The 26,818-nt window shown below is 40.0% G+C and overlaps 1 long non-coding RNA gene across 1 annotated transcript; it reads right to left on the bottom strand.

Moving 5' to 3' along the window:
- Nucleotides 1-20,925: 20,925 nt before the first annotated feature.
- Nucleotides 20,926-26,813, bottom strand: LOC109302651. Its single transcript, XR_002098883.1, has 3 exons — nt 24,562-26,813; nt 22,370-22,455; nt 20,926-21,161 (listed from the first exon to the last, which is right to left on the bottom strand). It is a non-coding gene; the product is annotated as an uncharacterized LOC109302651 (long non-coding RNA).
- Nucleotides 26,814-26,818: the final 5 nt, after the last annotated feature.

The following is a 26,818-nucleotide window of genomic DNA, read 5'->3' as shown; positions in this document are numbered from 1 at the left end:
AAGAACATACATCAGTAAAAAAGTTTGGGTGTCAGTAAAAAAAAAATAAAAATCTCTTGTGTTGGCAACCCTGCTATCAGTAGATCTTATATGCCTTCCTTTCCAACAATGAAACTGCAAGGAAGACAGTTCCCTGACTAATTACTGCCTCCATCTTATTGTAATTTGGCAGCTCTGGGACCAATACTTCATAAAGCAGCCCTGACAGTGGTAACAGTGAGAAAACAGACAAATGCTGTTAGTTAAGTTAAGGACAGAATCTACTAAACTCAAGCCAACAAAGGCTGTTTGATTCTTACCCTCAATTCTTGATATTATAGTATTACGCTTTCTAGTTTAATAAGTTTCCCTACTGTTGTGACATCTGACAGCAGTGCCTGTGTTGGTGGATGAACCAAAATGTGAACAATGCATTGTTGACTGTAACAAATACCTGTCAATTTCAGATTGACAATTTCTACTTAAGCTAATTTACAGAAGGAAAGGTAAAACACCCTCTCCTAGGGAATTATGAAAAGAAATAACAAAACAATTTGATATATGCTTTTACAGTTAGAACAAAACCTAAAGCTTTCGTTTAACACTATGAAAGAAAATAATAGATGGAGAAAACCTAACGTGACCTGATTGACAGTTACTGCAGAAAAAAGCTATACATCAGCATATATTCTTATATGAACAATTTTGTCTGGAGATGTAGTGGAAAACTTTCTTTGTTCCTCCTGGGCTAACATATAGGTATGTGTCATGAACCAGGCCAAACCTCATGGCCTTTAGATGTCAAAAGTGATTTTGGTTCGTAAAACCAGCCTGTTAGTGACCCATACGTACACTGACTATAAGGTCATGTAGGTTTATTACTGAAGGTTTATTACAGTGAACTCTGAGGTGGTGGAAATGTACAACAAAAAATACTCAGGCACTCTGTAGTAGTCAGGATACTGGCATACAGAAATATTAGTTGACAGGAAGAACAACCCCAAGTGCCATGTCAGTTACTTACTAAGGCAAGAGTGGTCACAACAGTTTTGCAGAATTGGGTCTCATATGATGGACCCTTCAGTTCAGGTATGGGTTTCCTGATAGCTAGATGACTAGTCATGTTTCATGGCTACAGTCCCTTAAACGCATCTGTTTTCTGCTTTCTGCAATTGAAAAAAAAATAAATTTCATTAATGGTACCGTAGACAAGGGAAAGCAGAGAAATGTATCTGTTTAAAAAAATCACCCTATATTTTTAAATTGAAAGACACCAATTACAAGAACTATAAATGTTTTAATCATTTCTCTGAACCTGTGGAAGTATGTACATCGTGAATCTTTTTCATAGGAAACTCTACAATTCTTTTCTTAATGGCACATTTTCTTAATGCCTTTATAGTTCCTCAGTTCATTTCAAAGGACTGTTATTTGTTATGTGGACATAAGTTTAGGTTATGGTTTAGAATATTAAGAGATATTTGAAAGAATTATCTCAAGAACTGTGGCAGCTACATTTGAGTTGCTTTCTGTTCTTTCTTTTATTTATTTCTTTATTGTTAGAATACTTTTGTGCTACATATTTTTTTTAAAAGATGATGAGGTGAACTGCTGGCCCAATGGCAAAACTTCCCTTTCCTTCAAGAGGACAGGATCTCATCCATGCATTTTATTTTTATTAAGCAGGAAAGTAAAAGTTGACCAAAAGGGTTCTCTTCATTCCTTGCAATATCATATTTTTATTTACCTTGTGGGCTCTTCTTTAAATTCTGGGGATGGGATGACAGTGTGCAAAAGCATCAAAACATATTGTATATATTCTTAGAAGTCATGATGGGAGCACCATAGATTGCAGAGAGAAAATCAGAAAATAGTTAAAAGAACTCCGAAAATTCTTGTATATTTAAAGATGAAAAATGTGTTATGTCTATGTCTTCAAGTTTTATCGTTGACTTCAGTGGGACCAAACATTCACCTGCCCTTCACTTTAAATGCATATTGTGGTACAATGCCATTTCTTAAAAAGCACCTGAAAATATTTTTGTTCAGAAATTCACACTGTTCTTTCATTTTTAGCTCAGTAAATGTCCTAGAGGGGATGTTCTGAAAAAGGTGCAGCTGATGCTTTCATTATTAAGATATCTCATTAAACAATAGCTGTTCTATTTGCCTGCACAACACATGACCTCCAATTCACATATATGCACATACAAACTGTTGAATAACCATTTGAAACCGTTTGCATGAAAGTTCTATACCATGGGGTTTATATACATACACCAACAGAAACGTAGGAAAATCTGAATACATTTTCACAGGGCCAGCCACACGCATTTCTCAGCCGCCGTTTCTCTGCCAGGTTTTAAGTTGACAACAACAAGAGAATCAGAATGTTTCAAACTGGATGGGAAGCACGCTTTAAGATTTGCTTTAGCTTCTATTTCATTTCTGAAAGTAATTCAATGAACTGGTTATGGCTACATTGTGAAAATGGCCTGGCAGTTGGGCATTTTCCATGCATGACCCTTGACTTAAGGTATCCCTTCTGCCACTATCTGAGTCTGTTGTCTGTCAGGACATTTTTCTGACTATCTGTCCTACCAGGCCTTTGACAGGAGAGTCTGGTTGAGGTGCGTTTAAGTAGGCGAGAATAAAGAAGTATTAATATCATTAGTTGGGTGAAGAAGAAAAAGTTTGTTGCTGATGCAGATTTTTCTGCTATTTTGAGAATTTTCTACACTACTTAAGTGCGGCTGTTTAGTTCTAACCAAACAAATATTAAACTATTAGATCGTAGGGCTGTAGGCCAATGTTTTTTTTTTCTTAAAGTAAATCTGACGTATCTATTCTATATAGATACTGCCATTTTTAAACAGAAGTACACGGAAGTCATCATCATGAAATGTTGCTTACCACATGGAGGCATTTCACATACCAGCACTCTCAATTACAGTATAATGCAAACATTGCCTCAAATGTGTAAGATATTTAAAATAATTTGTGCAATTAATCTGTGGTTTATTCTCTCCATACAATTTTTGGAATGCTCTCATTTACTGGAGGAGAGCAGATAAATCCACCAAATGTCAACGTCTAAGGAATATGTTCAAACAATGATGTTGTTCAATGCCTGTGGGGAAGTATAAACCTGGCAGCCAGATGTCCATCCTACTTATTAAAAGAAAAAAGAAAAAGAAGAGAAAAAATGGAGAGAGGGAATCCTGGAGTGAAGGGTTTCTTTCTTTATTTTCAAGTTCTAAAAAAAACCTCACTCATATTAAGTATCACCTACACAGAAGAGGAATCCCATGAAGTAGTTTTAAATTTGGTTTCCTCATTTGATAACAGCAGATGCAGATTTGATTATTTTAATAGTGACCTTCTGGCAAAGGGTTTCACCAAGAGTTATACCTAGGCACCTGTGTCAGTCATCTGCAGGAAAGAGGGGGATTTTGAATCTCTTTTAGGAAGTCTTTTACTATTGTCTTCAGTGGAGTTGGGTCAAGAGCCCTTAAGAAGCTTCTTCTGCAGGTGAAGCATTTAGTAGCTGCAGAAAGTGCGTGTGCTTTGTTCACCTATCCTCCTCTACATCCATGTTGAAGGGTAACATCCTGTTTGGTGCCATAAGGCACAGTGGAGAGGGTGCAGGGCAGCTCAGCTGTGGTTGGAAGTGCCAGAAAGAATTCTGTTTGAGCCGCCCAAACCTCCTCTGGAGGCTCCTTAGTACACATGACATGGCAGTAGCTTGGCTGCCTATGGGGGCATGGCAGCACACTCCCCTCTGCACCTGGGCAAGGCATTCTTTTGAACTGGCGATGAGAGGGACTGCTGTGAGGAAACAAGGACTATGTTTCCCCATTAGGATTTTGGCCTGCCTGCGAGGAAAGGTCTTCAATGCTTTCCCCTCTTCAGGTAGCAATACACAGGCTGGCAAGAAGCACTGACAGACATTAAAGGAAAAGCACGATAGGATCTGAGGCACGATTATGATATTGGGGGTGTGTGATCCCAATTGTACCATATTACTGGAGCAAGGAGAGCCTGGGATCGTGATCCTGAGCTCCCCCTGCACCAGCAAGTAGCAAGCTGGGCTCCCATGTGCTCCCACAGATGAGAGTCCTGGTCAGCTGTGATCAGGGCTGCCAGAGCCCTTGATGTGCTCCTGCAGCTGGGAGCCCCATTCGGCTGACCGGCGCACCCAGCTGCCAGACTGGATCAGAGCCAAGAGCTCCCCTGTATGCACCTGGCTGGGACCCCCAATCACTTGACCAGTGCTCCCAGCTTTGGGTGGATACCAGAGTCTTGAAGGACTCCAATATGCTCTGGAGGCTGGGACCACATTCAATTTAAGGTATGCTGGGAACAAAGTTATACATATTTTGTATAACTATGATGCTTTGGGCAGAAGAGTTGGAGGACTGGTGAGAGATGGCTAATATTACCTTCCCATAATCCAACTGCTACTGCATGGTTTAGGCTGCTGCTCCTGCCCCTAGAATCACGAGGAGCAGCCTTTCTGCCAGCCCCTGTAAACTGTATAACCAAAGTTACATATATTTTGTGTAATAGCTTTGTGGCTTGTTCCCTGTTTTATCACATCATTAATTGAATGAACGTATGGCCAGGTCACTGCTTAAGACATGATTACCCAGTTAATCACATCTTAAGTATAACATCTTTCATGGGCCTAAGGCAACTCTGAACAGAATGGGGTCTCAGATTTGAGGGGCTTCTTCCCATAACACGCATTAGGAAATTCTGTTGTGACAGCTTCCAAGGTGGTTAATTGCCCTCAGATTTTATTCCTGTTGCAGGCATTCAGGATCCTTCAAGAGATGCTCAGCATGATCAGGCCCATAAAATATAAACATGCCTGGAGATAAGGGGAAACAGAAAGAAGAACCATTCACACTTTGCTGTCTCACAGTAGTGAAGCTATACTGAAGTGAACTTGTAGTGAAACTCATTACTATATGGTTGTAATAAGAAAGGAGAGGCATAATTAAGATTTTTGGTGCCTTGGGCAATAGTGTTGGAGGAGTGCTGGGAAATGGAGAACTTTACCTTCCCAGCCCCCAACTGCTGCTGCATGGTTCAGGCTGCTGCTACTGGCCCTGGAAATCACCCAGTGCAGCCTTTCCACCAACCCCTCTAAACTGGCACTCACGGCTGGTGCCCCTAGTAGTTGTGAGAGAGCAAAATGTGCATCATGCCCTCTTTAGCAGGAACCAGTTTGAACTAACTCCAAGGAAATTCCCCTGTAGATAGTTTTGTAGGTTCATCATGCACTTAAAAAGGCAGTGCATACCACAGAAAACAGCCTGATACAATCACTGCAATAGGCAAACAGCTAACCTCTGGCTCAGGAAGTATACATTGCCAACATTGTGATCTGACTGATGTTATTGTTCTTACCCAAATAATGTCAGGGCATACCAGAACAGGTCTCAGGACCATAAACTTGTAAATCCTTTCAGAGTGTAAGGTACAGACTTGCCTACCAGTGCCCCAGAACATCAGTCTTTTAGGTATTTATTTGACCTACACTGTGAGAGTACTACACAATCTTTAATGCGTTTACCCTCATCAATGACACACAAAGCGCTGTTAACACTAATTTTCTAGACAGGGAACTAAAGAACAGAGAAACCAAGGCCCTGTCTACATAACATATTTACGGTTCCTAGCAGTGACACATCATGCTACTTTGGGCTAGCTCCCTCCTAAACCAGAAGCAGTATAATCTTACCCACATTACATTTCAAGACAGCCAGTTAGCACTGCCGAGTAACTGTTACCAGTTAGCCTACCTGCATGCTGTTTAGACCACCGCCACAGCTTTGTGCATTTGGCAACAATGCTTGCAGGTTGGAGGCAGAATACCCAGAACAGTGTAGCCTACTTTGGGATTCCAGTGCCAGGGATGATAGATTATATCTATGTTGGAAAGTTAAGTGAGCAAGACCACTCACAAAACATATAGATTTCCCAAGCAGGGAATTAAAAGCAGTTCTCCTCAATCTTCCCACTCGACCATCCTTCCTTTCTGTGATATCTTACGGGCCTGGTTATACCTTATACTGTAAGATGCACAAACATTGATCAGTGTTAGTAATAGCTTAAAGTTTGGAGCAGTCAAACTCTTAGTCTAGAAACCTCTAACTGTCCCCCACCTGCACAGCTTTGACTTGCCACTGGAGGCCTGATCACCAGAGGTACAACTAGGAGCTGGAGTCATGAGCTGCCACTAGAGGGCTGGTGAGCCAGGGCTTCCAGCCCTGTTCGAGGGGCAGGAGTGTGAGAGATCCCGGGATACTGGAAGACCTCGACTTGGGTAGCACATCTATAGGGATTGACCACACCTTAATGGAACAGAAGCTGGGTAGTCTGGTACAGAGACAATCCTGCCCTGGAGTGTTAATCCTGCCACTTTAAGGTGTTAATATGCAGACAGTCCAGAGGTTAAGAGCTCCAGGAGCCACCCAAAATTACTGTATAATATGTGATTAGTGTGATACGTCAGTTTTCACAGGAATACAGAGGTCACAACAGCCTCTTCCCCTCCCACCAATCAGAGAGACGGTCTAGAGGCCCCCTATTTTGATGATTCCAGGTCACATATAGCCTAAATCCATCTCCATGAAACACAAGAGAAACACCTGTCAGTTTCAGAAAGTACACTCCTGCTTTAGCAGGGGGACTGAATATGGAAAGAGAAACTAAAGGACATCTGCTGATGTTAGCCCTGGGACAAAAGATCAAGGATTGCCATTTTTCAAAGGTGGTTGTGCTGTCCAGGAACATAAAACAAAATGAAAGACAAAACTACAGTTGAGAAATAGGTTCTGTAACTCAATAACTGCTAACAGTGGAGGGAATAGATACATATCTATTGGGTGGGTGGGTGGGTGTGTAATTACAAATAATGTATATTATTTCTTCCTCCTTCCCTCAACTTTTGTGTTTTGATTTCAGAGTGCTTAGTCCCTTTCTCCATTATTGTATTCCCTGCACTCTGGATTCTGGTTGACGTTCAAATTCTAGTTTTACTAGAAATGTTATGTCCTGGTGGAATTAGAATCCAAATTGGATTTAGAACATTGCTTAATTTGAGCTCAGATGTCCCAGATGTTGGTTAGGTGCTGTGAACATTGTAAAACCTAATACTGTTTCACTCCCAAAAAGATGCATTAATATAATGTTAGAAATGAGGCATGCTGTGAACCAACGAAAGCCAAAGGAAGTCTGACTTAGAGGCTGCCAAAGTGTTTCTACTCCCTTCCCACTCTCTTCTTGTGCTTTAGGCATTGCTACACATGTGGCCCTCTATGAAAGGTTCCTATAACCTTAGGAAATGCTATACGGTTGTGATTCTGTAAAAGAGAAAAAATAGTCTTACCTTCTGTAATATTTAACCCAGATTTGTAGTTTCCCAGTGCACTGTTGTAAAAATCACCCAGTGTTGTGGGGTCTGCTGCTCTTACTACAATGCCAAGTCTCAAGGTGGCTGAGTTAAGGGTTATGTTTCAATTTGGCAGAGTAACACAGTTTCCATAGACAAATTAACATTGTTTCATTTCATTTTGACATCATAATGTCTTTTCCATAGACCTGTGCTGACATTGTCGTGAAATCATTGCATCCCAATCTAGTGAACGGGAAATTAGAACTATGACACAAAACACACTGATAAAGTAACCACAGCTTAATTTATTTGTCAAAGTAAAATACATGTATTTTCCAAAGCACCAAAAGAGCTGGATACGCGAATCAGCACCTAACAAAACTTACAATGTAAATAAGAGACTTTGATTAAAGATTTAGGATACCTTCCACAAATTAATGTTATGCATTTCAGGATCTGGTATGGGCTTTTTTCCCCCTGGTACTCCTGATTGGTATTTGCATCTGATTTGATGACTAATAAGATGCATTTTGCTCCAGTCATTTTTTCTTTCTGTTTCCTTCAGCTGTTCAATGCATTTATTGCAGAAAGGTATTGGGAGAATTAATTAGGATGGAAAATATCCTGGGGTTTGGGGTTTGTTGGTTTGTGTTGATAACCCAAAAGGAAAGGTGATATTATGAGTGCAAAATATTCAACTACAAAAATCTTTGTTTATAAAAGAAACACCAGCTTTATTTTAGTGGTAGCAGCTCAAACAGCAATAGTATGGCCCAAATCCCAGTAGCTCAGACTTTTTGTTACCAGGTCCCACTCACATCCCAGCATACGTGCTCTTCTCCCACCCTCAGTGTGTTAAAGGAAACATTCACTTTTATCAACTGCTAAAGCACAATAAATTACACAAAAATACTACATTAAAGGAAGTCAAGATCCAAACAGTAAAAATTGTCAGAATTAAGACTGCCTGTGTAATTCCAATCCATACACTCTACTTTGTATATATGCATGATCATACACTCTTATTTATCTCAGGGGTGTTTAACTTCTGGCCCATGGAGCCATGACATGCAACCCATAGGGATCCCCACAGGTCAGAAAAGTTAGCACGGGGAGCAGTGGAAACTCCACACAGCTGGATCCAGCCTCACCCAGGCAGCAGGATTGCCTGGGTGAGGCAGGCACCCAGGCAGCAGGGTTGGATCTGCTCCCTGTGGACATGTCCAGATGAGTGCACACATGCAGTTTGTTGCGTTGCAGACCCATCTGCAACTCCACAACGTGCACATGCCACACGTGCAGGTGTTCACCACACTGCTAATTTGCAGCGCAGTGGGGTTTTTTGACACCAGGAAATCCTGCCTCCCCCCACATACCCTTTTGGGTCTGATAGGCACCTTGAAGACACTATTGAGGGAAGAAAATTTTGCTGTCCTTGTGAAAATTAATACATTAACTCATACCTGGGACCCTCTAGAGAGCTGAAGAGAACAATGTTATGGGTTATGCCATCAGCCTCTTATTTACCTCTTCTCCTACAGGCTCTTAGCACTGCACAGTGCTCATAGGAGAGGTTCTGTAAGGCTGGAGTGAAAGAGGCTGTATGCCACAACCTTTCCCTCCTCCCCAAGTAGGGCACTGCTTTTTTACTGAGCTTCACTTATGGAAGTGGAAGGGAAAATCTGACAGAGAGGCACAGAAGTAATAGAAACAAAGTAATAGTTTTTTCCATGTCCAGCAGCAAAGCGATTGTTTCACACTTAGCACTTCAATTCACTTTTCAGTTTGCATATACAGGAGGTAAATTAGGTTCACATAGTCAACTTAGCTGATTTAACAATGGCCAGTCACTGATTTTTACTTCTCAGCATATTTTTCCCTTTGATGTGTTCACATTGATTTAATTAACACTAAATGAGAGCCACAGGCATTCATGAGCAAACAGGTGGGCCAATTCTCATGTCACTTAACTCTCCTTTGTGCTACACTGGCAGTGTACAGCAGATTAAAACTAGCGAATCCTGCCTTTTGATGATTTCCGTTGCTAGATGGAAATTCTCTGGCATTACAGAGCTCCTGTAACCAAATGCCTGGCTCAGAAGGTGTGGGTGAATAAAGATGGCAGCCCTGAATCCACTTTCCCTCAAGTTACTAGACATTCCTCTTGGATTTTTGGATTGCCAGTCATATGCTGCAGCTGAGGGCTGGACTAGCTCCCAGCCAGTCGGGGAAGACAATGGCATCTTATACAGCCCCGGTAGTCATACTAAGGGCAGTTTCTACATGACAGTGCTGTCTGGGATCTCGGCAGCAAAGGATGCAGCAGCCTCACTCCACCAGGGTCTCCTCTAGAGCTGCTAAAGCATCCCTAGAAATCTGCCTGCAGCCATTCTCCACAATGCCTGCAGCGTGAGACCTCCCTAGCTACCACTACAGCTTGTAAGGCCCTTTTTTACATCATACCAAGCCTTTTCTCCCACAAAGGGGTGGATTAAGTATAAGGATTTCATGCCTGGTCTTAACACTGACTGAAGCCAAGGCAGACTAAAATCTCTGTAGGTTAGAGAATTAGTTACAATTCCTGATTCTCCACCAGTCACCTACCACAGGTCTTTGGGAAAGTCATTTTACTTCTATTTATACTATTATTTTTTTATATGGAACACAAGACAACAATTCCACCCTGGCTTTCTGATCACTGGAATTAACCTTTCTGAATTCTCTAGCTTCGAGTTTATGTTTCTTCAGAATCTAGTTAGTCTGTTTATCAAAACCCCATGCGGAAAATATGTTAATTGGCAAAGAAGTCCCTTTTTTAATGTCAGCTTGTTCATATTGAATTCCTCGCAAATGGAGCTGTAGTTTATTTTCTAGGATACCTAACAGACCACAGCTTCCTCAGGTATCTGATGTAAACCAAGAAATGTGCACAGCTGACATCCTCCTCATGCCTGAGCTGATTCATGAGCTGAAACCGCAACTGTGATAAGTGCATTCAAAAGATTATTAATGAGGAAGCTCTTTAGAACAATGCTGTATATGGTTATGTTGCTTTTCATTTTAAAAACTAACAATGCAAGGTTGCTGCACTGATATAACTCTTCTGAAAACTGGCACTTGTCTGTTATTCAGGATCTTTGTTGTTGTTGTTGTTTGGCTAGTAGCCTGGTTGTGGAGAGAGCCGCAGAAGAGAGACAGAGAAAGGAAAAAAGAACTTGGGAACCATTTCAAGGCCTAAATGTGGACAGGTTTGCTGAGAGATATCTTGGAATTGTACAAGGTAAACACAGTCTAAATCACCTGCTTTAGGAAGATAAGTACCGTGAGTTCTCCGAGCTAAATGTACACTGCTGAAATTTGATTGAAAACTTTGTGATGTGAAGACTGAAAAATCACAAGAAGGAGGCAGGCAGCATTTAATCTTCTGTTGGATGACAATTTGAGATAGACTGATAGAGATACCTGCTGCCTGATAAACCAGTCAATATTGTAGATGGTAGATATTTGCAGGAAACAGACACTGCAAAAGTAAAAAAAAAAAAAAAATCCTCAGCATTTCTATATTGCTATTCTGCTCTCAGCTCCCTGCTAAGGAAGGCGAGACTCATATTTTACTGTGTTAAGTTAGCATACTTCAGATGCTGCAAACACCCCAGCATTTTCCAGAGGACATGATATCAAAGGTAAGGAATTCTATAAGCACAAAACACACACACCGAGTAATTACAGATATCTAGTACCTATAATCTGAATAGAAATGGAAGATGATAGACCAATACCTTCAGAGAAGATATTTTTAAGTAATATGTCAGAATTACTTAAAAATATAGATAGAATCCAAGAATTATTTGCTCGTCAGCTTCTTTGAATGTTACATTATTTTGTTTTTGAAGATGCAAAAGCAATGGCTTTGGCCTTGTGTGATTAAGCTGTAATGTATGTGTGCACATGAGCATGTGTGTAGTATGCATGTGGTTTAACTAAAGGGCCCTTTCAAGCGAGTATACCTGACTGTGAGCACCTGCTTCAAAAGAGCATAGGGCAGCCAGAGACTGCTGCAAAACAACAACTATTCACACTTCTGTTTGAAAGGACTTGGCTAAGTATGTATATGTGGATTTTCCACCACAGCATTGTAGGCATGAGTGCACCTGCCCTTTTGATTATGTTTATTGCAGTAGGCATACTGAGAGCTTTCTGACAGCTTTCTGTGGATGCTATTTTAATATAATTTTCTTTTCTAAATTAAAAGTGTACTCTACAACTAAGCCAAATGTTTAATTTTAACCAAAAATATAGCACAGAAACAAGGAAAACAAATGACTTATAATGCTTTACATATACTCTTTTTTTCATTAGATGAAATTAAATAATATCACTTAATATTTTGCTGAGGGACACTTTTAATTATTTCCCTCTTCAATGCATATTTCATTTTAGTGTACCTTGTGTTTTCTATTTGCTGTAAAGTTTTGTTATTTTTGAAGATGTTACTGTATGTCTCCACCTGCTGGCATAAATTAAATATTTTTAGGCTTTCTATTTTATTTATATAGATGAGAGAAAAACAAAGATGTTTGCACCACATAGACAACTACTATCTAGACAGATGAATCCAAATAGAACATGAGTTAGTTAAAGAGTTGTTAATCTTGATCTCGCAAACAATCACTCACCAAATAAATTCTTACTCACCTAAGTAATTTTATTGGGTACAGTGGGACTTAATGAGTAACTCATGTAAGAAATGATTTGCAGGCCAGGAACCTAAGTTTGTAAAGCAAATAACCAAAAGACAGCTAGGATATGCTTAATAAATTATTTAATTAACAGTACTAAAAAACAAACCCACAGTAACTTGCATTTAAAACAGAACTGCAGCCTCAGCATTATCCTTCTTGACATACACTGATATCTATCACAGCTTTAATCATTATAGTTTTGGCTTTGTTTTTTGTGTTGTGTTGAGATGTTTTAGAAGTCAGTCTTAAAAATGAACACATATTTTGGAGCATGTATTATTTACCCTGTCCACTATAATAGGTAAATGTGCATTGCAGTGTAGGCACTAATGTTGATAATTCGTATCATTTATCTGATAGATCAGGAGCCATTATGGCCTGTTGTGTAAATTCATATTTTGGCACTCTTTAAAAAGTGGATTATTATTGACCCAATAGACCGTAACAGCTCCAAAGAAGCCATTACTGTCTATTGTGTAAATCCTTCATGGTGCATGTTTTATTGACCCTTTGGAGCCATCATGGTCTGTCTTGTCAATCCAGTTGCCTTGCATGTGTACTAAGGCTGTGTGCCTAAGAACCTTATGAACTGTAGCTACATTATTGATGGCGCACCTATGAAACTACATTTTAAGCAACGTCAGTAGACTGTTTTCTCTTTCTGGTTCCAAAACAGCTACTATTCCATTTCATATTCTGTATGAAAGACAAGTTTCAAAAAAATGTTTTAAAATAAGGAAGCCATTCCCTACAGGACACCAGTTAACTGTTAAGAAGCCAGCATTTTTCACTCTTGCATAACCGATACCACTGAGCTGCCTCTGGAGTTGTATATGGGCATATTGCAAGAAACAGTGGGTAGAATTTGTCTCAGTGTTTAGCTGAAGTAGGTATGCTCTATGAGGAAGCAATGGCTAGTGGATCCCATGCAGATTAATCCACTGGCCCTGCCCTTTATTCTCTCCACTTGATCACTCCCCAAGCCTCCTTGTCATTGCTGTGCATCTCTGTAAAGAGTAAAAGAATAGGCATTTCACTCTGAGGGCCCACAAACACATAAGAGAAAAACACATTGGTTCCAATCAATCAGTCACAGAAGATGCAACACAACAAAGGCTGCTTTCAGCACTAGATCTAGAGAGGGTGCAGAGGCATGGCTGCACCCTGCTATTAGTTGATGGAGCAGCAGTCAGGGCCTTTTAATTAATCTGCAAAGAATGTAAGACTTCCCCCTGCTCCTTTCTCCTCTATGGCACATCCCACCTCCTCCCATTATGCTGCTCCTCTATCCACTGCGGCCACTGTCCTCGCTGTCCCCACTGACCCGGAGGTTTCACAGTTGTTCCTGTCCTGCTCCAGTTGGACTCCACAGTGAAGCAGCCTCAGCTGGGGACAGCAGCAGCAATAGGCAGCTTCCTCCTCCCTACCTGGTCCCCCTGGGTGTTCCCCGACAGCTAGAAGCAGTCACAGGGGAATGAAACCCATGCATTGCTAATGCTGCTGTCACTGCTGTCTCTGGCTAAAATGGGCTGCATGCACAGCCCAGATGGAGTGGGACAGGAACAGCTCTGCATCCTCCTCCTCACCCTCTACCCCCTCCAGGGACAGCGGCAGAGGATGGAGTGGAGGAAAGGGGTCATGTTGTTGAGTACAGAGGGGAAGGGGGGAAAGAAGGATTCTTATTTGATTGGAGGACTTCAAAAAGTACCCTGATGTGGCTTGTGTTGTGGGGTATGCCTAGCCAGTGGGGTGGCGGGGGGGGGGAGTAACTGTAACACTCAGCACTTTAACCAAGTCCTAGAGAGAAAGTGCACTGAGATCTCACAATCTGGGTTACACAAAAAAGTTCCCTTTCAGCTGCCTGACTCTCTGCACTCTACCAATCCCTGGCATAATCAAGGATGCTTCCACTTTCAATTTTTTTTCCTAACTGCAACATAAATTCTAATATGCTCGATTCCATAGTCACCTCACAAGTAAACTGATTTATTTTACCCACCAATAAGTATTTATATGTTCTACAAGCAAAAGCTAGAATCTTGCATTGAGAAATGGGTGTGAAGCTCATTGCAGGGAAAGGGTCTAAAAGAGACAATTAAAGCTAGCAATTACAGGTGTGGCATGGGGATCTGTTGGTAATTTCACATAATGCACATTTTAAAGGTTCCTACAGCCTCACTGTGGCATGCCTGTATGGTGTATGCATGCAGGATTTGCAGTATAATTATCAAGAAAATTTTACTAAGCTCCTGAGTAATAAAAACTGCAATAAACAGAATTTTTAAAAACTAATAATGACACGGATAGTCAAGGAGCTATAGAAAAAAGCTCCAACTCTTGCTCTACACACACCTCTCTGATTTTCAATATTCATTTGATTTGTGATTTCTAATTGCTAATGTGGATAGCTAAAAGATGTCTTTATGTGCATGCTTGGCACCTAGGTTAAATTTTACAGGCAGCATACACAGAATATCTTTACAACTTAATTCTGATTCAGCAAGATACTTACATATGTAGTTAACAACAAGCCCATAAGCAGACCTATTATGGTTAGCAGGCTCCTGCCTAACTACCTTGCTGAACTGGGGCCTTACTTCTGGTTGAACTCAACAACTTTTCATCACTCGCATGTATTATGAAAGATGTAGGTAATCTGACCTTGCATACTAACCAAAACCTTTGTCAGCAATATTACTTGTGATGGTTGCATATTTCTTAACAGAAGAAAGTAAACTCCTTTGAGTATGTAGTTCACTAAAAGGATGTTTTATTAGTACAGTATTGCTTTGTGTAGCTGGAAATTGCATCAGGTGTTCACTGAAATCCTGCTGCTTCTTAATGCTAATTTATCAGAGCAAATAATCGACGGCAGCTGTAAAATTTGACAGGAGGCCACACAGCTCCTGCTTACATTCACATGCACTGATTGGACCATATATATCTGTGATGCAGCTTCACTGACATCAATGGAATACACTGGTGACTTATATGGATCATCCATTTTAGGCAATTCAGAAAGCCACCCCAGCAGCCTGGCACTATCCTGGAGCCCCTAATGGAATGTGCACTATGTAACCTGGAAACTGAAGGCCCAGGTGGATCCTAAGTCAGAGAAGCTGAAAGCTCTTCACACAGACTTGAGATAAGGATGCATTTCTTTAACTTTTGATGGTTCTGACTTAAACAGGTGCCTTGCTGACTCTGTGAAAATACACATCTTTTCCCCCCTCTTTTGCCTGAAGATGATCAACGAAGAAAAGTGTAGGTAAGCTTGGCATTGATGCCCTTAATTTACAGGACATAATGTTTATATAGGCTAGGGGCAGACATTCAAAAAGCCCGAGCCTGAATTGATTCAATCTTTGCAATTTAAATTAACTTGCAAAGCTTGAACCGATTTGGAAGTTCAAACACTCCCTTTTCATTCCAGAAATGCAAGCACATGCCTCTAGTGGTTCAAGCTAGAAGCTGGGGGGGGGCTACAGCAACCCTCCCTTCCTTTCCTGTGTTAAGTTGAGGGTGGTGTGGGCAGGATCCTGGTAGGACACTCTGATTAGGGAGGGGTTCCTCCCTAGCTATAAAGAACATAGTATACATTTCTTATATACATTTTGGCTTTACCTCTTTTTTCTATTCACTTATTTTTAGAACTAAAAAATTGATTCCATCAGCTTCAGGAATAGCGCACCACAAATTCAGAGGGCTTCTTCCTGACACATTGCTATAAGGTAGAGCAAAATTGTATCCAGTATTTTGGCTTAACAACTGTTTTCTACATCCTCCCTCCGTTTTAAAATGGAGGAAATCTGTAATGTTGCCACATGAGCCCCCAGCTAAGAGAGGTCAGGCTGTACAGCAACACTCTCAGTCTATGCCTGTCAGAGCTTACTTCAGGTCAGGAATAAGGATTACACCTTCTTTGAGTATTATGCACATTTTGTTCATTCCAGTTTTAGTGACAGGAGAGGGGGCTGAAACGGGCAGCCGTGAGTCTCAAAACTATGAAAAATTGCACTCCTACACTTGTACGCCCCCATGTTTGCTGCAGTTAAGATCAGGAAACTCGCTGAAGCACTATATTAACCTTGGACCCAATCAACCTAGCAGGGTTATAGTTGAAACTCACAGGGTTTGATGCCCGCCTGCTTTAGGTCATATTATCCTGGAAGAAATTTAATTCCATGTGAATGTAGAATTGGAAAAGAAAAAGACTACTGATAGATTTCGCTACTGGTACTGTTCACTTTCATGATCAGCACATCACTTTATATTTACATTTGACATGCTTTAAGTAGCAAATATATTTTCATGTCTTGAATCCATATATTTATATTGTGCCATCACCTTTCTGTTCAAAAAGCAATGTCTGACTCTTAGAACAAACAGTGGATATGCCGCATTAAGTTGCAGGGTTTGCCATTTATTTAAAAGAAAAAAACCACCACTAATAAAGTTTAACATCAGGATCTACTCAGTCATAAAGTCCTGATAGACTCTGGGTAAACCAGGGCTGAGACTACTGGGAAGGTTTATAATTTGTCTTGAGACCTCCCAACTGCAGCTGACTAACTCCCGCCACAAAAGACAAACTAAAAACAAGAAAATATCTGATGACTTTCTGTTTTTCTAGAACAACCAACATCATTTATGAGCCATTATGTAATGACAAAGGCATTATCAATTGAAAAACTGTCTTGCAAAACATCATAAATAAACATTTCTGGTTTACAAACAGGAAACCAGAAATAATACTGTTGAAGTTAAGAGGATGGGGTTAGATTCTTGAAAGCTAAGCAATCAGGTCTTTCTTCCCCCCTCCCTCAAACTAGTTGAATAGCTTAAAGCTGCATTAATTTATTAGCTAATGCATTTTATTTTCTCTGCTCATTTATAGCTACAATACCAGTTTAAAAAAAAAAGAAAAAGAAAAAAAGAACAGCAATAAAAAAGAAGCAGACAAAACCAGGAAAAAATGAGGGGACTGACACTTTAGAACACAGGAATTACTCTGGATGAATCTAGAGGCTGAGAAAGTCCAGGACCCAATCACCAAATATAGTCAACTGTAGATATTTCAGAGAAGGATGCAAAACCACCATGAAAAAAATCCTTCAGTGGGGGGAGAGGGGCAGTATCTTTCTAACTCCATGTAGTTAAGTGGTTGATTTATACCATGAAACATGAAGTGTTTTATCTCTTATAAAGGTAATATAGACTTGATTTGATTTAACTGAACAACTCTCTTGGCAGTGATAAATACTATAGGACCAAATTTTGTTTTCACGTCAGTGTGCATCTGAGATATACCACTGATTTCACTGGTTATCAGTGGGGCTGACACTGAAGTCAGTAAAGTTTTAACACTAACTTCCTCAGAGCAGGATTTAGTCCTTTTTCTCCGATTTTCTACACAAACACCTTGTAACAATTGCACAGTTCATCCATTGAATAAACACAGGCATTAATATCCCTTCACATACATTATTATGAACACAGTGTACAGTCAAACAATACTGCTGAACAATATCTTTTCTCCAACTGTTGTCACGTGACTTTTTTTTTTTTTGCTTTAACCTGAATTCCTAACCTATTTTAAACCTGCCATTTTTTCACACATTAATGGGAAGCATTCTTTTCTCTCTCTCTGAGTTTCCCCCTCCCTTTAGTAGATGAACTTTAAATGCAATAGTGTGCTCATCCTGACTGACCCCGCCTGCTGTGAGTAATTGTCTAGAGGAGAATAGGAGAATCTAAGAGCTTTTGTGAAAGGGAATAGAGAAGACAGACATTATTATGATTCTAAATCTGAAGCTCTCTCCTTTTCTTCTCTCTCTCCTTTTTTCAGAAGGGAGGAGGGGGCTAACAGATGTTTCCCATCACAACTGGTGTTTGAAAGACACAGCAAAATTGAGTGTATCAGTATCACAATTAGTTTCACAGGCGGCTAATAACTTACTTGCCAGCCATGCCTGATTTAATCGGGACAGTCCTGATTTATGGTTGTTTGTCCCAGTGTCCGATTTTCTCTGCCAGCTCCATCAGAAGGAGATACATGCAGCCTGCTTCTGCACTCTGTCAGGGCTGTTGGTTCACTAGGGTGGACTGGGTGCTTAGGGCAGAAAAAAAAAGAGAGAGGAAGTTCAAAATTAGTAGTAAGGAGTCCTCCAACAAAACTTAAGGAACATTTCCTTGCTGCAAGCACAAAGAGCCTAACATTAGTCCACAGCAGCATCCACAATTACCTGAACTGGCTTGTACTTATATCAAGATAGCTTACACTGATCTACAGTGAAGCACCGTGACCACGTAGGTGGGCTCCCCAGGGCAGGTGATTGTCTCTAATATGTCCTCCATAGGAGGTCTATATTGAGCAGATTTTTTTTTTTGGTGCTAGGTGGTGGAACTGGAGCTTGCTCCATCCACTCCATGCATTGACCTGGTATTGCAGTGCTTCCAGGACCGGTGCAAAAAAACAGAAAAAAAAAAAAAAAGGCCTCCACTGACACAAATTAGAGGAACCTCCAGGGTTAGGGTCACAAGGTGATTTTCACTTCATGTCATCTCAAATCTGCAAAGCCCTAAGTTTCTGCTGGTGAGGCTTCTGTCAACAGTCCCAAATTATGCATGGCTCATTTCTGTGAAGTGATCTACTGCTGTTGGTCATTAGGGACCAAGCCAATACCAAGACCATCCAATTAATTTTTCTTAGGACTACAAGCTGATGTAGAGAAAGTTCCATCAGGAAGATGTTGGTTCGTGCTTTGCTCATCCAGCAACTCCATGCCTCAGAATTGAAAAAAAACGTTCCTGAGAAGCTAAGCAATGAGTTGTTCAGCAGATCAAATGTAGCACTTAACACGAGACCTGAGATAGCACTTATCCTGTTTACAGATTTAAATAGTCTATAGGAGGTTTTTAAACACAAACTGGGTGCACCATTATTTCTTCTGTTTCAACAAAGCACCACAATTCTTCCCCTTGTAAAATACAGGAAAGTAAGCCAAGAAGATGCATCACCTCGTTAGGAGAATTTCTGAAGGAAGGACATAAGATGTATATACCCCCAATATATCTGTAACAAATAGAGCTGGCTGGGTATGGCCACCACTGAACATGATAAAAACTCTCACATCAGGGAAGTACTCCCCTTAACCATCTGCCAGGCCAGTTCATAGCTCAGCTGCAAGCCTCTCCCTAAAATTACAGAAAGATTATATGGTGAGGCTGGGGTTGTGCTAACACCACTACCTATCATGCTGGTCAATCTTGTCTCACTATTCCTTCTGCCACCTGGCTGTATCCATCTTGTCTTTCACATTAAACTTAGATTGCAAAGTATTTGGGGATTTTTGTTGTTGTTGTTCACTGTTCCTACAGAGCCAAGCACAAGTAGGATTCTGGTCCATGACTAGGGCTTCTTGACACTGCCGGAAAAACAACGATTATAATTAATAAACTTAGGGCTCCAGTTAGTATGGTAGTGAGTAACACATTCAGGCTGAGTGAAAATATGCACCGTAATTAATATTAATAACATCTTCAGCCTGAGAACAGATAGGTTTTGCTTCATTCTGAAAAAATTATTCTGGAAAATTATTTGTATCCTGTTTTTTAAAGAAATGTATTACACTTGTGCTCAGAATTAGCTAGGATGGACACAGAAGATAACATAGTTCTTGCTCTGAGGAACCTAGGGTGTTTATATACACGTGCTCTGGGAGCAGAGGGAAGAGGGGTGCTTCTGGAGCATGTTGTGCATCAGTGTCTCTAACCTGAAAAATGGCAGTGGGGGCACTTTAACTAAAGCTCATTTGACAAGCTTTAGTTAAAGCACCCCTGCTGCCATTTTCAGGGCAGGAACGCTGATACACGAGACGCTGGAGTCCACTGAAGCACAGTAATTACCATGCTCCGGCAGATGTGATTAATCTACACCCTAATTACAGCATGTCAGAGTAGCCATGCTGCCCATGTATCGGTGCCCCTACAGTCCCGGTAAAAAACCAACACAGAACACAGGGTGGGAGTCAAAGGAAGGCTGTATGTTTGGTAATGGTTGAATACCTATCTTTTTGTCTGATACAAAGTGATGCTCATGTGTTTCATGAAAGAAATGATTTTTAAGGAGAGATTTGAAAGGCAAGAGTTGGAAGCATAGCATGCCAGGACAGGGAGCAGTCTCCACTCATAGAAAGGATAAGGAGAGAAGACTAAAACAGAAATTAGGCTTGAAAGGACAAATCATGCTAAATCCATGCTCACTCTTTACCTGCAAGCCAGACATCATGCCTTTGCTGATGAAGCCAAGCTGCAAAATTTGGATGCAGATCCATATTATGAGCACTTTTCCCAGGCATCTATGAGTGTTAGGATCTGGGATATTGGTTTGACACGCTGTAAACAGCTGGCTAGATGTGAAATTCAGATCTGGATTCAGGTTTTCGGATCTGACAAAAAATGGATGCGTCTGCGCTCTCTCTCTTACACACACACGCACATCCGCACGTACCCCAGCCTCTGAATTTTTTGCACCATTTGTGTTCAGGAACAAGATTTTACTTGGGCTACTTTCTAGAAGTCAGTGTAATTTTCTTGTTTCCACCACAATAATGTCAGTGTTTACAGAACAGCAAATTCAGTATATTTTGGTTATCAGCAATAATTAAAAATAAAAATCTCTGGTAATTATAAATTCAGATTCTTGGGGAAATAACAGTAATATTGTTGCCTTCCTGTAGCATCTTGTATATAAAGATACAAAACCTTTTGTGAATATTAATGAATAGTCACATGTGATAGATAAGCATTACTCTAATTTTATTCCTATTTTATATTTTTTAACACTGAGTTACAGAAAGGTTACAGGAGTTTCCCTTGGTCACAAAGCAATCTAGGCAGTGCTGGGATTAGAACCAATCAATGTATTTTCTGTTTTGCTTTATCCTTAGATCATGCTCCTTCCTTGTGTGCCCAACTTGTGTAGCATCAAAATGTTCTTAACATATTTTCAATCCTTTATTGATATCCACATACTGAAATGACAGAAATAATAGCATTTGACTCCCAGTTCCAATATAATTTTTATTTGGTTCCTTCATCTAAGGAGCTTTTGAGCTGTAGCATAACGTGATACATATCTAAACCCAAGACTTACCTCAGATACCCATGAACTTTGGTGCAGAAACTCCTATCTAATTTCAGAAAGACAAGGTAGCCATTTCCCACTAAAGACCTTAAGAAAGAGACCAGAGTGTGTAAAGTTGTTCTTATGAATCACTTTATTCGTGGCATTACTTCTTACACCCTCATTTTTTTCCTCTCTGTTTATACAAAGACAGACCAAGTTCAATTATATCAGAACAAGTCAACCACGATGCTCATTAAGCAGTTAATACACATACACACATACAAAGAGAAAATGTGGTGGGGGGAAGGCAGCAGTCTATCCGTCTCACTTGGCATGTTTATATGTTCTTTTTAACCATAAAAAAGGAAGCCTGTTTACAAAGTGGAGTGTCAGTAACATTGTGTAAAGGAACACTTATCTGAGAAACTTTGATCTTTTTCTGAAGCACCATTACTCTGAGACTAAAAGGCTAATGGCTCTTTGGGTGGGAGAAAAAGTTTTTCAACAAAAAAAAAAAGAAAGAAAGAAAAAAAAAGAAGGAAGTTTATTGTGCTATCTAGTCGACACATTTAGACAATCCTACTACTCAGAAATAAGCTGTGGCAATGTCACTGATAGGCTTATCCCACATCCCACAGGCTGCTGAACAGGGATGAAATAACAAGCTGTTGGGGCCTACTGTAATGGGATAGTTGGGAGGTTGGTACTCTAGGGCAGGCCTGTTATCTCACTCATTTAAGTAATGGACATATTAATAGAGCTGAGAGCTAAACCAGACACATAGCCTGTCTATTGGATCTAATGTTTTTCATTTGCAGACTCTGGGCCACATTTTTCAATACTTATTCACATGTCTGGGCTCTTGGGTGCATAAGGATAACTTGTATCAGAGGGGGTCACAGGATCAGACCCCAAAATGTCTAGTGAAGATTGAAAAAGAATAATGTGTATGCTCCTCTTAAAATGATCCTGGACATCTATGACCTGAAAAGAGCTTCCTAATATCAGGAGGAACAGGAATACTGTTAGAACTACTTCATTTTAGGTAGTTTAGTATTTGTAAAAGAAAAAGGAAATACAAATTCCTTCTTGAGACTTTTCTCCTCAACTTACTGAGCTTCCCAGAAGAACTGAGATTCTCAGCCATTCCAGTTATGAGAAAAGATTTCAGACTTCTCTCCAAACTTGTTAACTTCTCCCTGAAAAAGATATTTATTTGAAAAAATCCTGGAAAGATATTTATGGGAAAAAAAGTTATAAAAAAATAAACATAAAATTAAGCATAATACTTCATCACACACAAACAGCTCATGTCACTAGTCCTTAACTTACATGGATACTACTGCTCTCCATTTTAGGCCTCTGTGCCATTACTGTTCCTGAACTCCCTAATCTGTTCTTTAAGACCCTGATCCGAAGCCTGTTGAGAGCAAGGAGTCTCTCCAATAATTTCAGTGGTCTGTGGACCAGGCCTTAATGGCCAAGTCCTTCCTTCATGTGCTTTACATTTTTGCATTTTGCTTAACGTCCTCACCTTCCATTGACTTATTTCTTATATATTATTTCACTACTGCTACCATGACACAGTTATCCTTTAAAACATCCAATCCTATTGTATAAATGTATACACACTCATACATACTTGCATCGGAAGACACAATATGTAGATAAGCATCTTTTTAAGTTGTCTGTTTTGTCAGAGCAACCATTTTAAAAGATGGACTATAAAACATGAGTTCAGTGTAAGTGTGAAAGAAATTCCAGCAGCTTCAGAAAAGTGTGATTTATAAGAAAGTGGAGGAAATTAGAGTAGGGAAGCAGAGTATGTTACCATCCTGTAACTGCTTTTCTTATTTTGCTATGTTGTCAGACGGTGGCCCACGTATAAAGTATATGTTTTAACTCAAATCTGCTAATGAATGATACAGCTGTTCTGTCACAAAATGGCAATTTATGCCTTCCTTTAAAAAAAAAAAAGAAAGAAAAACTGTTCTTAAGCCACCATATTTTTTGCGAGAGATAAATAAGGAGTATGTTATTGCAGGGTGTTTAAAATAGATGATATCACACTCGGGAACCAAGATGAAGTATGCTTCTATCTGCCATAGCCTTGAAACATTTACAGAGAGCCTTTTAATGGAGATTTAGTGCATATGTAATAACACAGTATTTGATCCCCTCTAGGAAAAAATACCCAATACTCTCTTAACAACTGCAATTATTGTGCAACTCGTATCTAAAATGAATAAACTGGGATTCAGGTCATGAATAAAGTTTATTAACCAAGTTGCAAGGCTGTGAGAACATGTTCTCTCATCTTTTTGATCATCCACACACGCTTTCATTCGAAAGTCAGTTTTGTCACCCCTGTCCTTTCCTCCTTTTCTACCCTCCTTAGGAGACATAACCATTTGCTAGAAGCCCAGGAGTGATTGAAATGCATGTGAATCAAAAAAAAGATTTTTTTACATCATCCCTATCAATAAAGAAACTGCAGAACCATCTACAAAAAGAAAAAAAATTAAAGGCACCTTGCTAGTAATATGAACAGCGACTTGTTGTCAATACACATTCAGCACTTGAGCAGTGCTAGTGACATCTTGTGGTAAAAGAGAGTGACACTTCTTCTTTACACTTTCTCTGCAAGAGCACAAGCTGTCCATAAACATCAAGCCATGTCATTACTCATACATCAGCAAGGAGACATCTGGGATTTTGATAACTGCTGCCAGAATCTACTAATGCAAACTGCTCTAACTTTTTCCCCCTTTCTTGGCTGTAACACCATTCACTACATTGCCAGCTTCTCCATCTCTCTTCAAAAGCCCTTGAATTGGAAACTGCTTGTTTTCTTTGAATCACAGTGTACCTGTTAAGTTAATGTTGGATAAAAAAAAACATTCCTTAAAACAGTTTCAAGGGAAACTTTGCAGAAGGAAGTGTTTGCCTTTATACTCCATTTCCAGAGCCTTGCAGCAACAGAGTTAAGAGAGTCACTTGCATTAACACACTTGCCCTCCATCAGAGCAGTGGGACTGAGGGAAGGCAAGGACACCCGCATCTTCTAATTTCTTATAGAAACCTAATTCTGATGTAAACTATTTTAAAAAGCTGAAGAAGAATAATATAGTCTACCCAGCGCCTGTCTAGTTTCTGGGTCATATTTGCTCCTGGGGAGAAGGCTTTATTTAGACAAAGTAGGTGAGGATGAGATACCTTTTATAGGGCCAACATGGATTACAATGCATGTGGGTTTTGGCTTATATAAGCCTGTCCTCAATGTGTTTTTTTATGTTGATGCTTACCAAAGTCTTTCAGATAAAGAGCTTCATTCATATCCTTGCTTCTTCCAGGAATCAACTGGAGAATCCAGTGGACATGGGCCTCCTCTGGTAGAAAGTCCATGTGCCAGATGGGCTGAGACAGTTGTAACCACTATCAGAATCTATGCTGTGGGACAGCCCTATGGTAGAGATGGTAGGAAAAAATAAGAACACAAGTTTCACTCCATCAATGCTGGCCAAAAGTGGGAAGGGCTGGCTGGGGTGAACACCTTCTGCTAATAGGACTCATATGGAACCCAAGCTATAAACTGTAGTTTGCCTTTTCTGATGGTATTCCAATACTGCCATCTGCTCTCTCCATACAGGAAAGAAAACTGCTAGCACAGCTGCCTCCACAGGTGCAGGGAGATCTTAAATGCATTCCCCCTTACTTGCACTAGGGTGAGCTAAGTACAAGATGTATAAATATAACGTGCACTGGGCTCTACTTAGCAGTCAGCCCATGTAAACAGAGTGGGCCGGATTCTGATACTTTCTACCCGTCTACATCTGCTCAAAGCAAAGTAAATAATCAAAATTCCCCATTCACAGTAATGGTAACATTTTACACATGCGCGTGCGCACGCAGAAACAAGACAAGGTGAAATTTGGAGGAAAATCAGGCCCTCCGCGTACTGGGAAAAAATGCATTCTTTGAAGTCAATGGATTCATACTACAGATCAATTTGGCTCATTTTCACTGCTCAAAAACGTTGTTAAAAGCAGAATTAAGAGTGACCAGGAGCCTCACATCCCTGTCCACAGTGCAGCATACACCTACATTTTATTATAAATGTCTAAAAACCATGAAATAAGCAGTTAGGAAGCCAGCTTCATACCGCGCACTTAACTCTGCTTCCAGGCAAGAGCTACTGGAGAAAACAACAAAAGGATGTTTCAGCCATGACCTCCCTAATATGTAGAAGACAGGGTAGATTTGTGCCTTACAGACTGACTAAATCAAGAGATGTATAACATAAGCTTTAAGAGCCCAAGCCCACTTCATCAAAAGATATGAAAGGAATGCTGAATACGTGCTATTTTACGTATTGTGCTGTCCCCCACAGAATGGTGTTTATGAGATATGTGAATGTGCACATAGACATTTTAGCCTTTTTGTCTGTTGAATCTGTGGATGGCAACTAATTCTTAGGTGTACTTCACGTTCAAAATATATTCAGTGCTAGCCAGCATAGCAGCACTCTTACCGAGTCACCTTGTTTGGGTGCATTTGGATGAACACAACAGTGTTCTTTCATTCATCTGCATGTACTTTGAATTCTCCTTGCTTCTTAAGGATCAATTTGTGCTTTCCATTGCTGGCTTTACTGTGGTGAAGTGGTAATGCCACCCCATCACAGATAAAATTACTCCAGGATTTCCCTTTTAATATGGAGAAAAAAAAAAAAAAATCAGTGATTTTTAAACTTTTTTGTTGTGTTGTGTTTTGTTTTGTGCAACATTTAATTTTTCTGTAGCATTTGGAGGGGATGTTATTTGAGGTTTAGTGTGATTGAGACTAATTTTTTTTCTAGTATTTGACATTTCCATTGTAACCCAAGATGCTACAGAACTTTCAGGGGTGACACTGGTGTGAACCCCTAGTTATGTAGATTGAATGAAATATTTTAGAAAGCAGTCCTTAGTCAGTATTTTAGAACTATTGTTTTCTATGTTTTTATCTAATGATAAACCTGTTTTGACTGATGAAAATATTGTGTTGCCACATTAACCAGCATTAGAAGACTGGTTTAATATAGGTGCACTTATCTGACACAACCCTTTTGATCATGTGGACTCTGATACAAGTTGAAGCTACTTGCTTTTCTTTGATCACTCTCAGTCCCATTATTCAAAAAACACACGAGGAACCTATAGCATAATCACATTCTGAAGCTGCCACTTTTATCTTTCCTCCATTTAAATTGTTGGCACTTTCCTTGACAATACCTCTGTGGCAAAATCTGAATATACCTGTGGATTTTAGACTACTTTGAAATAACATTTAATCAAAATGCTTTCTTCTTATGGCAAAACATTTAAAAGATCCTCTGTACAATAGACATTTCCAGAAAGCTGTAAGGGACAGGGACTAAACTCACAGTACATGAGTATTGTCCAGGATCAATGGCTACATTCTGACACATTTTGCTACCCAAGTACTCTAAAGCAGTGATTTTCAATCTTTTTTCATTTGTAGATCCCTAAAAAAAATTGAGTGGAGGTGCAGACCCCTTTG

The sequence above is a fragment of the Gavialis gangeticus genome, unplaced genomic scaffold, assembly GCF_001723915.1.
Source record: "Gavialis gangeticus isolate Ggan-Ray unplaced genomic scaffold, GavGan_comp1, whole genome shotgun sequence".
Lineage (NCBI taxonomy): Eukaryota > Metazoa > Chordata > Crocodylia > Gavialidae > Gavialis > Gavialis gangeticus.
Note: the sequence above shows the minus strand (reverse complement) of the source record. Positions and strands in the feature narration are given on the sequence as shown.